The following is a 15,340-nucleotide window of genomic DNA, read 5'->3' on the forward strand; positions in this document are numbered from 1 at the left end:
GCACCATTTCTTTATTCCGGCCAAAGCTTAGGCATGATACGGTGTGATACAAGGGCAGAAGCTGAGTCTGAGCAAAAGTAATGAATGAGGAAGGTCACACAGAATCGGGCACAGGCCAGACCAGGCAGAGCCTTGTGCGTGGACAGAGCTTTGCTCGCCCACGCTGGACCTGTACCCACGGTCGCAGTGGAGCATCACCCACGTGCAACCAACCAAACCACCGACTTCGATGTCTCCATTTCCCTGACTTCCGACTCCACAGCACTGGCCACTACTGAGCATGTACATAAAGTTCAGCACAGATTGATCTCATCTACGACTCTACAGCACTGGTCACTACTGAGCATGTACATAAAGTTCAGCACAGATTCATCTCCTCTACGACTCCACAGCACTGGTCACTACTGAGCATGTACATAAAGTTCAGCACAGATTCATCTCCTGTACGACTCCACAGCACTGGCCACTACTGAGCATGTACATAAAGGGCAGCACAGATTCATCTCATCTTCGACCACAGCCCTGCCTCACTACTGAGCATGTACATAAAATGCAGCACAGCTTCATCTCATCTATGACTCCACAGCACTGGTCACTATTGAGCATGTGCATAAAGTGCAGCACAGATTCATCTCATCTATGACTCCACAGCACTGGCCACTACTGAGCATATACATAAAATGCAGCACAGATTCATCTCATCTACAACTCCACAGCACTGGTCACTACTGAACATGTACATAAAGATCAGCACAGAATCATCTCATCTACGACTCCACAGCACTGGTAACTATTGAGCATTTACATAAAGTGCAGCACAGATTCATCTTATATATGACCACAGCATGGCCTCACTACTGAGCATGTACATAAAGTGCAGCACAGATTCATCTTATATATGACCACAGCATGCATGGCCTCACTACTGAGCATGTACATAAAGTGCAGCACAGATTCATCTCATCTGCGACTCCACAGTACTGGTCACTACTGAGCATGTACATAAAGTGCAGCACAGATTCATCTCAGCTACGACTCCACAGCACTCGTCACTACTCAGCATGTACATAAAGAGCAGCACAGAATCATCTCATCTACAACACAACCACAGCCCTGCCTCACTACTGAGCATGTACATAAAATGCAGCACAGATTCATCTCATCTATGACTCCACAGCACTGGTCACTATTGAGCATGTACATAAAGTGCAGCACAGATTCATCTTATATACGACCACAGCACAGCCTCACTACTGAGAATGTACATAAAGTACAGCACAGATTCTTCTCATCTATGACTGCACGTTACTGGTCACTACTTAGCATGTGCATAAAGAGCAGGACAGATTCATCTCATCTATGACTCTACAGCACTGGTCACTACTGAGCATGTACATAAAGTGCAGCACAGATTCATCTCATCTACATCTCCCCAGCACAGGTCACTACTGAGCATGTACATAAAGTGCAGCACAGCTTCATCTCAACTACAACTCCACAGCACTGGTGACTACTGAGCATGTACATAAAGTGCAGCACAGATTCATCTCACCTACGACTCCACAGCACTGGTGACTACTGAGCATGTACATAAAGTGCAGCAAAGATTCATCTCATCTACGACACCACAGCACTGGTCACTACTGAGCATGTACATAAAGTGCAGCACAGATTCATCTCATCTATGACTCCACAGCACTGGTCACTACTGAGCATGTACATAAAGTGCAGCACAGATTCATCTCATCTACATCTCCACAACAATGGTCACTACTGAGCATGTACATAAAGTGCAGTACAGATTCATCTCATCTATGACTCCACAGCACTGGTCACTACTGAGCATGTGTATAAAGTGCAGCACAGCTTCATCTCAGCTAAAAGCTGAGATCCTTAGATCAGGAACACAGCAGACATTTATAGGACATAACTTTCCCAAATTTTTATGAAAACATTTACAGCACATCCTGCCTTGTACTACTGTACCCAATTATATATTTTAGGAGTCCGCTCTGACTCCACAGCCCTGCTTACAGTCACATTTATATTTTGTTCATTTAATAATCTGGCAACAGTCATGTCACATTCACTTCTATGGGAACTGAGCCGCAAAGAACGGCCGCTGCAGAGTATACGGAGCGGTGCTGTTCCAGCTGTGTATGGGAGCTACAATCAGCTGATTAATGGATCCAGCTGACCTTTCGAAGTCCTTAAGATTATTCCGTTAAATATTTATGACACATCCACAGGGTATGCCCCAAATATTTGCCAGGTGTCCACACCTGTCTCTGGAATTGGAGCAGTTTGGGTGCGGAGGCTACAGGTGACTGAGATAACAAAATTAGTGGATCCGTGTCATTCACATCTATTGAAGTCATGAAAATGGTGTCACACAACCCACTCCCACTTGTATTTGCTGCATATAGACCTGTATTTCCATCTCAGCCGTGAATTGGGAGTACCCCCATAAAAGCATTGTACCGCTCTTCTACCACCTTGCTTCCCAGGTAACTGTGCCCTTCTCATTGATAGTTTGATCTAGTGCCTCTTTAAAGTGCTGCCGAATATGTTGGCGCTATAGCCCCTTAGGGACGGAGCCAATTTGCAGCTTAATGACCAGGCCAATTTTTACAATTCTGTCCTCTGTGAGGTTATAACTTTATGAGGTTATAACTCTGGAACGCTTTATCGGATTTCGCTGATTCTGAGTGTTTTTTTCGTGTCATATTGTACTTCATGTTGGTGGTAAAAAATTTTTGATATGGCTTGCGTTTATATATGAAAAAATGGAAATATGGCGAAAATTTTTAAAATTTTGCAATTTTCAAACTCTTAATTTTTATGTCCTTAAATCAGAGAGATATGTCACACAAAATACTTAAATAACATTTCACACGTGTCTACTTTACATCGGCATGATTTTGGAAACAAAATTTTCTTTTGTTAGGAACTTTAAAAGGGTTAAAATTGACCAGCAATTTCTCATTTTTACAACAAAATTTACAAAACTTTTTAGGGACCACCTCACATTTGAAGTCACTTTGAGGGGGTCTATATGGCAGAAAATACCCAAAAGTGACACCATTCTAAAAAACTGCACCCCTCAAGGAGCTCAAAACCACATTCAAGAAGATTATTAACCCTTTACGTGCTTCACAGGAACCTGAAGCAAGGTGGAAGGAAAAAATCACAATTAACTTTTTTTTTTTTTTTTTTACAAACATTTTAATTCAGAAACATTTTTTTTATTTTCACAAGTGTAAAAAAAGAAAATGAACCACATAATTTGTTGTGCAATTTCTCCTGAATACACTGATACCCCATATGTGCGAGTAAACCACTGTTTGGGCGCACGGCAGGGCTTGGAACAGAAGGAGTGCCATTTGACTTTTTCAATTGAATTGGCTGGAATTGAGATTGGACACCATGTTGCGTTTGGAGAGCCCCTGATTTTCCTAAACAGTGGAAACCCCCAACAAGTGTCCCCATTTTGGAAACTAGACCCCTTAAGGAACTTATCTAGATGTGTGGTGAGTACTTTGACCCTCCAAGTGCTTCACAGAAGTTTATAACGTAGAGCCATGAAAATAAAAAATCATATTTTTTTCCACAAAAATGATCTTTTTGCCCCCAAATTTTTATTTTCACAAGGGTAAAAGGATAAATTGGACCCACCAAGTTGTTGTGCAATTTGTCCTGAGTGCGCCAATACCCCATATGTGGGGGTAAACCACTGTATGGGCGCATGGCAGAGCTCGGAAGGGAAAGAGCGCCGTTTGACTTTTTCAATACAGATTTGGCTGGAATTGAGATTGGATGCCATGTCGTGTTTAAAGAGCTCCTCATGTGCCTAAACAGTGAAAAACCCCAATAATTGACACCATTTTGGAAACTAGACCCCTTAAGGAACTTATCTAGATGTGTGGTGAGCACTTTGAACCTCTAAGTGCTTCACAGAAGTTTATAACGTAGAGCCGTGAAAATAAAAAATAATTTTTTTCCCTCAAATTATTTTTTTAGCCCACAGTTTTTTAAGTTCACTAGGGTAACAGGAGAAATTAGACCCCAAAAGGTGTTGTCCAATTTGTCCTGAGTACCCTGGTACCCCATATGTGGGGGGGAAGCACTGTTTGGGCACACGTTGGAGCTCGAAAGGGAAGTAGTGACATTTTGGAATGCAGACTTTGATGGAATGGTCTGCGGGCGTGATGATGCGTTTGATGTGCCTAAACAGTAGAAACCTCCCACATGTGACCCCATTTTGGTAACTAGACCCCCCAAGGAGCTCATCTAGATGTGTGGTGACCACTTTGATCCCCTAAGTGCGTCACAGAAGTTTATAACGCAGAGCAGTGAAAATAAAACATCTTTTTTTTCCACAAAAATGATTTTTTTCCCAAGGGTAACAGGAGAAATTAGACCACCGAAGTTGGTGTGCAATTTGTCCTGAGTATGCTGATGCCGCATATGTTGGGGTAAACCACTGTTTGGGCACACGTTGGGGCTCGGAAGGGAGGGAGCACCGTTTGACTTTTTGAACGCAAAATTGGCTGGAATCAATGGTGGCACCATGTTGCATTTGGAGACCCCCTGATGTGCCTAAACAATGGAAATCCCTCAATTCTAACTCAGACCCTAACCCCAACACACCTACAACCTTAACCCCAACACACCCCTTGCCCTAATCCCAACCCTAACCATGATCCCTGACTGTAATCCTAACTCTAATTCCAAGCCTAACTCTAATTTCAACCACTAACCTAACCGCAACACACCCCTATCCCAACCCTAATCCAAAACCTAACCCTGATCCCTGACCCTAATCCTAACTCTAATTCCAAGCCTAATTCTCTAATTCCAAGCCTAATCCTAAGGCCGGAGTCACACTAGAGAGAAATAAGGATGAGTGCTATGCAAGAAAAAAATTGCATAGCAATCGGACCAATGTTAACCTATGGGGCAGCTCCCATCATGTTTTTTTCTCGTCCGTATTATATGTGCAGGTGCAATCGCAGCATGCTGAGATTTGCACCATATTTCGCATGAGTCTTGCCAATGCAAGTCTATGGGTGCGAGAAAAAAACGGATTATACACGGACCATGCATGTGACTTGCAAGAAATATGCACCGGTGTCCTTTAGAGAAGCCGGCAATTCAGTGCGCTATACTGTAAAATCACACTGACATCTTAAAATAGGATAGAATACATGTATACACATAGTTTAGGTATTTATATATATATATATATATATATATATATATATATATATGTGTATATGTGTGTGTGTGTGTATATGTGTGTGTATATGTGTGTGTATATATGTGTGTGTATATATATATATATATATATATATATATATATATATATATATATATATATATATATATATATATAAACTGTGTTCCAAATTATTATGGAAAAAGAGTTTAGGAGTGATAAGGTTAGAATTTTTTTTATTTGTCATTTAAACTCTTTGATGGTGATGTGTGTCAGGGCTCTTTATATCACTGAAAGCAATTGTAGATACCTGTGCAAATTAGTTTGGCAGGTGTGTCCAAATAAAGGCAAGACTACTTAAGAAGGCTGTTCCACATTATTAAGCAGCCTACATTTTTTGCCAAAATGGGAAAGAAAAAGGATGTGTCGGCTGCTGAGAAGCAACAAATTGTGGAGTATTTAGGTCAAGGCATGACTACAATCAACATTGCCAAGACACTTCATCGTGATCATCGCACAATCAAGAAGTATGTAGCTGATTCCCAGCACACACGTGTGCGTGCTGATGAGGAAAAATTGAGGACTCCTTCCAACAGGCAATTGCGCCAGGTTAAAAGAGCAGCTGCAAAAATGCCTTGTCATAGCAGCAGACAAGTTTTTGAAGCTGCTGGTGCCTCCAACGTCCCCTGAACAACAAGATGCAGGGTCCTTCAGAGGTTTGCAGCTGTGCGTAAGCCATCCTGTCGACCACCTCTATCCACTGCACAAGCAGAAACGGCTCCAGTGGGCCAAACGATACATGAAGACTGACTTCCAAACTGTTTTGTTCACTAATGAGTGCCGTGCAACGCTCGATGGTCCAGATGGATGGAGTGGAGGATGGCTGGTTGATGGACAACACATGAAAACATGGCTAAGGCACCAACAAGGAGGAGGTGGAGTAATGTTTTGGGCTGGAATCATGGGGAGAGAGATTGTCGGCCCCTTTAGGATCCCTGAAGGGGTAAAGATGAACTCCATAATCTATGTGGAGTTTCTAAAACAGCACTTCCTGCCATGGTTCAAGAGGAAGAACAGTGCTTTCCGCAGCAAGATCATTTTCATGCATGATAATGCACCGTCTCATGCTGCAAATAACACATCTGCATCTCTGGCTGCTATGGGAGGACAAACTTATGGTGTGGCCACCATCTTCCCCTGACCTCAACCCCATTGAGAACCTCTGGAGCATCATCAAAAGGAGTGTCTATGATGGCGGGAGGCAGTTCACATCTAAGCAACAGCTCTGGGAGGGTATTCTGTCCACATGCTAAACAACTGAAGCACAAACCATCCAAAAACTGACAAATTCAATGGACAAGAGAGTTCAGAAGCTTCTTTCCAACAAGGGGTCCTATGTGCAAATGTAACATCACCTAGAATAAAGTTTTGACTTGAAAACTGTTTGATTTCATTTTGTAATAAGCTGATAATGCTTATCATTTCACAATTGACCATTTTTTTGTTCAAAATAAAAATAAGGTTGAAAACTCTGCTGTGCATAATAATATGGAACATGCATTTTGAGTTTCTTATTTTTAAAAATATACTGTTTTCATAGGCAGTTTGTTCAAAAACATTGCAATTATACTAGAATATTAGATGACTGGAAAATAACAATGACTGCAATTCACATAGGTAATTTAGAGAAAATATGAGGAAATATTTTTTGCATAATAATTTGGAACACAGTGTATATATATCCTACTATTTCTAAACACTGTTTTTCGGTGATTCCTTTGTATCCCCATTCATACTGCACCCATACACAAATGATACACCATTTGAAAGGTAAATTTGCCCCCTTCAGCAATAAAATAGCCAAACAAGCCACACATCCTCGATTTGATCACAAAATACAATTTAAACATTAACTTTCATAAACCTGCAGTAAGGAAAAATGACCTGCAGGTGGCACCACAGTACCCCAAAGCACACTACCAACACATTTGTAAACATGCACTGATTTTCCGATGATTGCTTCGCCCCTCACACACACATGATACACTATTTGAAAAGTAAACTTGCTCCCTTCAGCAAGAAAACAGCCAAACAAACCACATTTTATCACTAAATACAGTTTAATATGCAACTTGCCTTTACAGAAAGAAAGAGTACTTGAACTCTATAGTGCCACCTGTTGGTGGTAGCGATCCTACAAGCCACAATCAACCCTTTAACGAGTCTTGTAATATGACTTAGGATTAAAGCCAAATCAGAATCTCAATTTGAAGACATGGTGTTTTGGGCTATTGGCCCTCATCAGTGCCAAGTATGAGAATTGATTTAGCTAGGTGAGAGGCTCTGGACTTAGGTCTAAGGGGTAAGGTTTCTCCTTGTGGAGAGTGACATACCAGTTCTGGCTTATCAAGGTAAGGCTAGTTTCACATTTGTGTATGGCGGAGCTGCGGACTTCCTCCATGAAGATCCACCCGCTGCCGCACCTCCTCAAGTCAGCTCCACCTACATCCGCATACTTCTGCATGCGGCCTGCGGACCCTATTTTTAACATTGGGTACGCAGGTCGTGCGGATGTATGTGGATGCTTCCGCATGCGTCGTTTTGACTATGTGGGGACCGCATCAAGTTCCAACATGTTGCGTACGACGCGGGTCCGCATACATCTGCACAACCTTCGTACCCAATGTTAAAGATAGGGTACGCAGGCCGCATGCAGAAGTAATTGAACGTAAGCGGAACTGACCGGAGGAGGTGTGGAAGTGGGTGGAGCTTCACGGAGGAAGTCTGCAGCCCTCCGCAGCTCCTCCGTACGCAAATGTGAAACCAGCATAAGGAGGCTTATTCGCCGTGCAATGCTCCTCTGGGAAATTTAATATGCAAAATGCATATTGCAGATACAGTTTAAGCATTCATTTTCATAAACCTGCAGAAAGACACAATTACCTGCAGGTGCCATCTCAACCGGAAAACATTTTTTGGCCTCTACTTATCAAAACAATTTATTGTATTACCAATCTACATATATAAAATACCTGTCTGTGTTCATCAGCTCATGAAATACATTTTCATTTGACTGGCTTTCTTTTTCTGAAATTGCCTGTGCCCCCGACGACCAATGTGTGAAAATTTTGCACGGGCCAAGCTAGTAGGTAGCTAGCTCCAGGTGCCTGTATGACCTCCCTACAATGCCTGGGCATGCTCCTGATGAGGTTCCGGATGGTCTCCTGAGGGATCTCCTCCCACACCTGGACTAAAGCATCTGCCAACTCCTGGACAGTCTGTGGTGCAACGTGACGGTGGATAGAGCAAGACATGATGTCCCAGATGTGCTCAATCGGATTCAGGTCTGTGTAACGGGGGGGGGCGGGTCAGTCCATAGCTTTAATGCCTTCATCTTGCAGGATCTGCTGACACGTTCCAGCCACATGAGGTCTGGCATTGTCCTGCATTAGGAGGAACCCAGGGCCAACAGCACCAGCATATTGTCTCACAAGGGGTCTGAGGATCTCATCTCAGTACCTAATGGTAGTCAGCCTACCTCTGGCGAGCACATGGAGGGCTGTGCGGCCCTCCAAAGAAATGCCACCCCACACCATTAATAACCCACTGCCAAACCGGTCAAGCTGAAGGATGTTGCAGGCAGCAGATCGCTCATCACGGCGTCTCCAGACTCTGTCACGTCTGTCACATGTGCTCAGTGTGAACCTGCTTTCATCTGTGAAGAGCACAGGACGCCAGTGGCGAATTTGCCAATCCTGGTGCTCAGTGGCAAATGCCAAGCATCCGGCATGGTGTTGGGCTGTGAGCACAACCCCTATCTGTGGACGTCGGGCCCTCAAACCATCCTCATGGAGTCGGTTTCTAACCGTTTGTGCAGACCCATGCACATTTGTGGCCTGCTGGAGGTCATTTTGCAGGGCTCTGGCAGTGCTGCTCCTGTTCCTCCTTGCACAAAGGCAGAGGTAGTGGTCCTGCTGCTGGGTTGTTGCCCTTCTACGGCCCCCTCAACGTTTCCTGGTGTACTGGCCTGTCTCCTGGTAGCGCCTCCAGCCTCTGGACACTACGCTGACAGACAACAAACCTTGCCACAACTCGCCATAGGGGATCAGCTGCACTACCTGAGCTACTTGTGTGGGTTGTAGAGTCCATATCATGCTACCACAAGTGTGAAAGCACAATCAACATTCAAAAGTGACCAAAACATCAGCCAGAAAGCATTGGTACTGAGATGTGGTCTGTGGTCCCCACCTGCAGAACCACTCCTTTATTGAAGGTGTCTTGATAATTGCCAATAATTTCCATCTGTTGTCTATTCCATTTCCACAAAAGCAAGTGAAATTGATTGTCAGTGTTGCTTCCTAAATGGACAGTTTGATTTCACAGGTTTGATCTACCGTATATTCTCGCGTATAAGCCGAGATTTTCAGCCCATTTTTTGGGTGAAAGTCCCCCTCTCGGCTTATATGCGAGTCATATACGCCAGGGGGGAGCGGGGGTGTCAGCTCATACCCCCCTGGCGCATCTCTGCAGCCCTCTGCTTCTCCCACAGTCTCAGGCTCCTTCCTTCAGCGGTCATGAGGTACCGCTCATTAAAGTTATGAATATGTGCATATTCATGACTATAATGAGCGGTACCACATGACCGCTGAAGGAAGGAATAGCTGCCAGAGACCGTGGGAGAAGGGGCTGCAGAGACCGCACCAGGAGGGGGTAAGTATATGCGATATTCACCTGTCCCCGCTCCATCGCTGCGTGCCGCTCTGTTCTCCGCGTCCTCTGTCTGTGATGTTCAGGTCAGAGGGAGCGATGACATAGTTAGTGCACGCCGTGCCCTCTGCCTGAACAGTCACTGACAGAGGGACCCAGAAGACAGCGGCGCGCAGCGATGGAGCGAGGATCGGTAAAAATCACTAGTGCCAGGATCCTGAGCCAGCGGTGATAACGGCACCTGTCTCCCATAGCGTGCCAGTGTCCCCGCCTGCTCAGAACACCAGCACCTGGCCCCTAGCGACGAGAGGCGAGTATGTCTATTTGCAGCAGCATATGGGGCCTATTCTATGGAGCATCTTATGGGGCAGCATATGGGGGCATAATCTATTGAGCATTTTATGGGGCAGCATATGGGGGCATAAACTATGGAGCATCTTATGGGGCAGCATATGGGGCATAAACTATGGAGCATTTTATGGGGGCATAATCTATGGAGCATTTTATGGGGCAGCATATGGGACATAATCTATGGAACATCTTATGGGGGCATAACCTTTATCGAGCAGCATATGGGGCATATTATTCTATGGAGCATCTAATGGGGCCATTGTTTACCTTTGTGCAGCATTATATGGGGTGTATTTTGTATGGAGCATTATATGGGGCTCCTGATTCAATATGGCTATTCAAAAACATTTAACCTACTGATGTCTCAATTAATTTTACTTGTATTGGTATCTATTTTTATTTTTGAAATTTACCAGTAGCTGCTGCATTTTCCACCCTAGGCTTATACGCGAGTAAATAAGTTTTCCCAGTTTTTTGTGGCAAAATTAGGGGGGTCGATATACACGAGTATATACGGTACTTGTAGTTATATTCTGTTGTTTAAGTGTTCCCTTTATTTTTTGGAGCAGTATGTGTGTGTGTGTGTATATATATAATATATATATATATATATATACATACATACATATTTTCACTAATATTTGAGGCTATGGACCCATTATATGTCAATTTTGCAAGCCGGCGAGAAACTCTCGCCATACGGATGTCACACGGATACTTTGATGCGAGGAAATCGCACCCTCGCATTGCACACGGATGACATACGGATCACTGTTCATGAAACATTTCTGCGATTCTCGTCCATGGAAAACGGACCGTATTTTTATACGTTGTGTGTGACTCTAGCCTAATTCCAACCCTAAAGGCCCCGTCACACATAGCGATCTCGCTAGCGAGATCGCTGCTGAGTCACAATTTTTGTGACACAACAGCGATCTCACCAGTGAAATCGCTGTGTGTGACTCTGACCAGCGACCGGCCCCCTGCCAATTATCGCTGATCGCTGCAGGAAAGGCCATGACTTTTTTTTGGTCGCTGGTCTCCCACTGGCCACCAAGCATCGCTGCGTGTGACAGGCGGGAGACCAGCGATCTGCTGGTAACTAATGTACACATCGGGTATCCAAGGGACGTGCGTCCCTTAGATACCTGATGTGTACGTTAGTTACCAGCGAGCTGATGCAGGGAGCTGGTAACTAACGTACACATCGGGTATCTAGGGACGCACGTCCCTTGGATACCCGATGTGTATGTTAGTTACCAGCTCCCTGCATCAGCGCGCTGGTAACTAACGTACACATCAGGTATCTAAGGGACGCACGTCCCTTGGATACCCGATGTGTATGTTAGTTGCCAGCTCCCTGCATCAGCGCGCTGGTAACTAACGTACACATCAGGTATCTAAGGGACGCACGTCCCTTGGATACCCGATGTGTATGTTAGTTACCAGCTTCCTGCATCAGCGCACTGGTTACTAGCGTGCACAGCGACGCCGGGCGCTGGGCGTCGCTGTGCTGATCGCTGGTGAAGCTGTCTGACAGCTCACCAGCGATCACATAGCGATTCACCTGCGATCCTGACACATTGATGTCGTTGTCAGGATCACTGGTGAGTCGCTATGTGTGACTCCAGCCTTACCCTAATTCTAACCCTAACCCTATCTCACTTTAGCCTGACTCTAACCCTAATGGGAAAATGAAAATAAATATATTTTCTTTATTTCATTATTTTTCCGTAAATAAAGGGGGGATTTATTTACTATTTTTTTATTTTGATCACTGTGATATGGTCTATCACAATGACCAAAAAGAACCAATAGGAAAAATATTCCTATTGTTGCCGTGTGCCGGCTAGCAGATCTCAGCGGGCGCACTGCATATTCGCCTGCCATTTTCTACCTGGGAAAAGATGGCGGCACCCATGGGGGGGAAGCACGAGGGCTGAGGAGTACTGGGGGGGGGGATCAGGAACCCTCTTTCTCTCTCCTCTGATGTGCGATCACATCAGAGGAGAGAGAAATTAAATGGCACATCGGACTTTTTTTTGCGGTCGCCGTTATACGGTTAATAACAGCGATCACAAAACCGGGGTCGGTAAAAACCGACCCGAATCATGTTCTCTGGGGTCTCGGCTACCCCCGAGGGGGGCGCTATACACTGTTTCCACAGCGCCGTGAATTCACGGCGCTGTGGTTTAAGTACCCTTAACTACCGCCATTAAAAGGCGTATAGGCGGTTGTTAAGGGGATAGAAATAAAATTATTATTATTATCATCCTGTCCAACCACACCCCTCATCCACTGATTGTCAGCTTTCTGCCTATGCATAGTGTACACAGAAAGTGGCCAATCAGAGGTGTGGGTGGGGTTAAATACAGCTGGACATATGAGCTCTGCTAGATCAGCAGAGAAAACTGATTCTGTCACAACTGTAAACTAAGTGATGCATCCCTGGAATTGGGGTCTCTGCCCCTACATCATGCTGCTGTCAGATTACATAGCAAAAACCTTTCATATAGATAGGAAATTCCAAAGTCTGTGATCTGGTATCGTTGTGGGTTCTGGTGTGACTGAAAATCATTGGACCCCCGTTCAAGCAGAGACACTGACATTTATTGCATCGGCTCAGTGAATAAATGTCAGAACATCATCCTAAGTTCACACTAGAGTCAATGTGTGCCATTTCCACCAGGCGGCTGTGAACAATGCTGAGTTAATGCTTGCTTACCCCCGTATATTGCACACTAAGCTATTTTCACATGGATTGCACGGGCCATAAACTTCACCCAGAGCTTTGCAGAGGGAATGTTCCACCTGAGGGGTTTTATGTGTAATCATTTTCCTGGATTTTATGCCTCTTAGAGCCAGTTTAGTTTTATAGAGTGGATGATGGCTAATCAGTCAGACATTGATGGCTCATTATTACTATGAGCTGCCGGTCAGTGTATCAGAATGGCAGCACCCTTTCCTCTCTGCATGGCTGACCACTGTCCTGGGTCCACTAAAAGGCCCTTGGAAATAAACCTCAAGGATCCGATTCATCATATGTGGGGCTTTTATTTGTCTTGTATTTATTGACTTTTTTATTTTTTACACCAATTTTTTCAAAATGGCAAATTGGTTCACGAATTTTTACGCTTATATTTTTTGCTTTTTGACTTTTTCATTTTTAGCTAAAAAGTAATCTTTTGCAAACAAAATCTGTGCAAAACATTTGAGGCTTACATAAAAGAAACCCCAGAAAGGAATGAAGTACATTTGCACAAAGAATTAGCAACTTTATAAAAAGTCGCAATCTGATGAATTGTCGTAAAACATCCGGAGTGGATCTTAGGCCTCTTTCACACATCATGTTTTCGCCGTCAGGCGCGATCCGGCGCTTTTGACAGAAACCGGATCCGGCGAAATGCAATGCCGGATCCGGTTTCCCCCCCATTGACTTGCATTTGCGCCGGATCGCGCCGGATGGCCAAGCGTTTCATCCGGTTTTCGCCGGATCCGGCAATGTGTCGCAATGTGTCGCGATCCGGCGTCTGGAAAAAACGTCTACTGTAACGTTTTTTGTCTCCGGCGAAAAAGCCGGACACGCCGGATCCGGCGCGTCCGGCTTTTTCACACAATGAAAGCCTATGAGCGCCGCAATGCGCCGGATCCGGCAAAAGCCGGATCCGGTGGCCGGATCCGGTTTTTTTGGTCTGAGCATGCTCAGTAGCTCTGCCCACAGGAGATATATAAAAGCTAGACAATGGGACCCTCAGCCACACCCAACATGCCACCCAAGACAGCAACCAGGCGCAGGAGAAGGCAGCAGACATCTGCAGTAGCAGCACCATCAGCAACACCCCAAATGGAGCAGCATGCTGAACGGGAGGGGAGTCCAGAAGCAGATGAGAGACGGTAATTATCAAATCCCCCATTCCTCCAAACTAGGGCCATGGAATATCAAGATATTCATTGGCCCTTTGTTTCTCTTTATTCAACAGCCGCCAAAGAGATGCAGCAGCAGCACCATCAGCAACACCCCAAATGGAGCAGCATGCTGAACGGGAGGGGAGTCCAGAAGCAGATGAGAGACGGTAATTATCAAATCCCCCATTCCTCCAAACTAGGGCCATGGAATATCAAGATATTTATTGGCCCTTTGTTTCTCTTTATTCAACAGCCGCCAAAGAGATGCAGCAGCAGCACCATCAGCAACACCCCAAATGGAGCAGCATGCTGAACGGGAGGGGAGTCCAGAAGCAGATGAGAGACGGTAATTATCAAATCCCCCATTCCTCCAAACTAGGGCCATGGAATATCAAGATATTTATTGGCCCTTTGTTTCTCTTTATTCAACAGCCGCCAAAGAGATGCAGCAGCAGCAGAAATGGCATCACTGGCAGCAGCAATACCCACAGCCATGGAGTCTGGCCATCAACAGGACAGCACATCTTCTTCTGGGAGCCCTCCCTCGCATCGTCAGCGTTTGACGGTAAGTTTTTATTTCCAAAATCCATCATCTCTGTAATATATGTCTATTCATTGCCTTTTATTTCAAAACAGGAATCACAAGATGAAGAGGAGCTCCCAGAAGAAGAAGGAAGGGGTGGACAGACGCTTGGAGTGGGCTCACAATTCGTAAGTTTTTTGCATCAAACGCAGAAACACAACATCACACTACACACAACACATAGAAAACAATGTTCTGCAGACCACACACAGCAAACAAATGCCTACATCCAAACTCATAACATTTTTTGTTTTCTTCTCTAGTCTTCCCAATCTGGTGCTCGGCCAAGAGGTCCTCGCAGTGCCTCCCAGGGTCGTCGGCGACAGCAACGTGGCGGTCACCAGCGTGTAAGTATAAATATTTTTGCTTTGTTTTTTGGCACTTTTTATTTCATTTCTTTTGTGGAGGCTAATTATGTTATTTTTGTCTTTTTCTTTAACAGCCTTCACAGCGTGCTCCCGACTCTGACGGTGAGGATGGAGGGATTGATGTGGACCGCCTCATCGATCTCGTCAGAGAAAGGGAGCCGCTCTGGAATATGGCTGACCACCGCCACGCTGACCTGATCATTACCC

This window comes from Dendrobates tinctorius, unplaced genomic scaffold (genome assembly GCF_039654945.1).
Source record: "Dendrobates tinctorius isolate UK_male_01 unplaced genomic scaffold, ASM3965494v1 ptg000006l, whole genome shotgun sequence".
Classification (NCBI taxonomy): domain Eukaryota; kingdom Metazoa; phylum Chordata; class Amphibia; order Anura; family Dendrobatidae; genus Dendrobates; species Dendrobates tinctorius.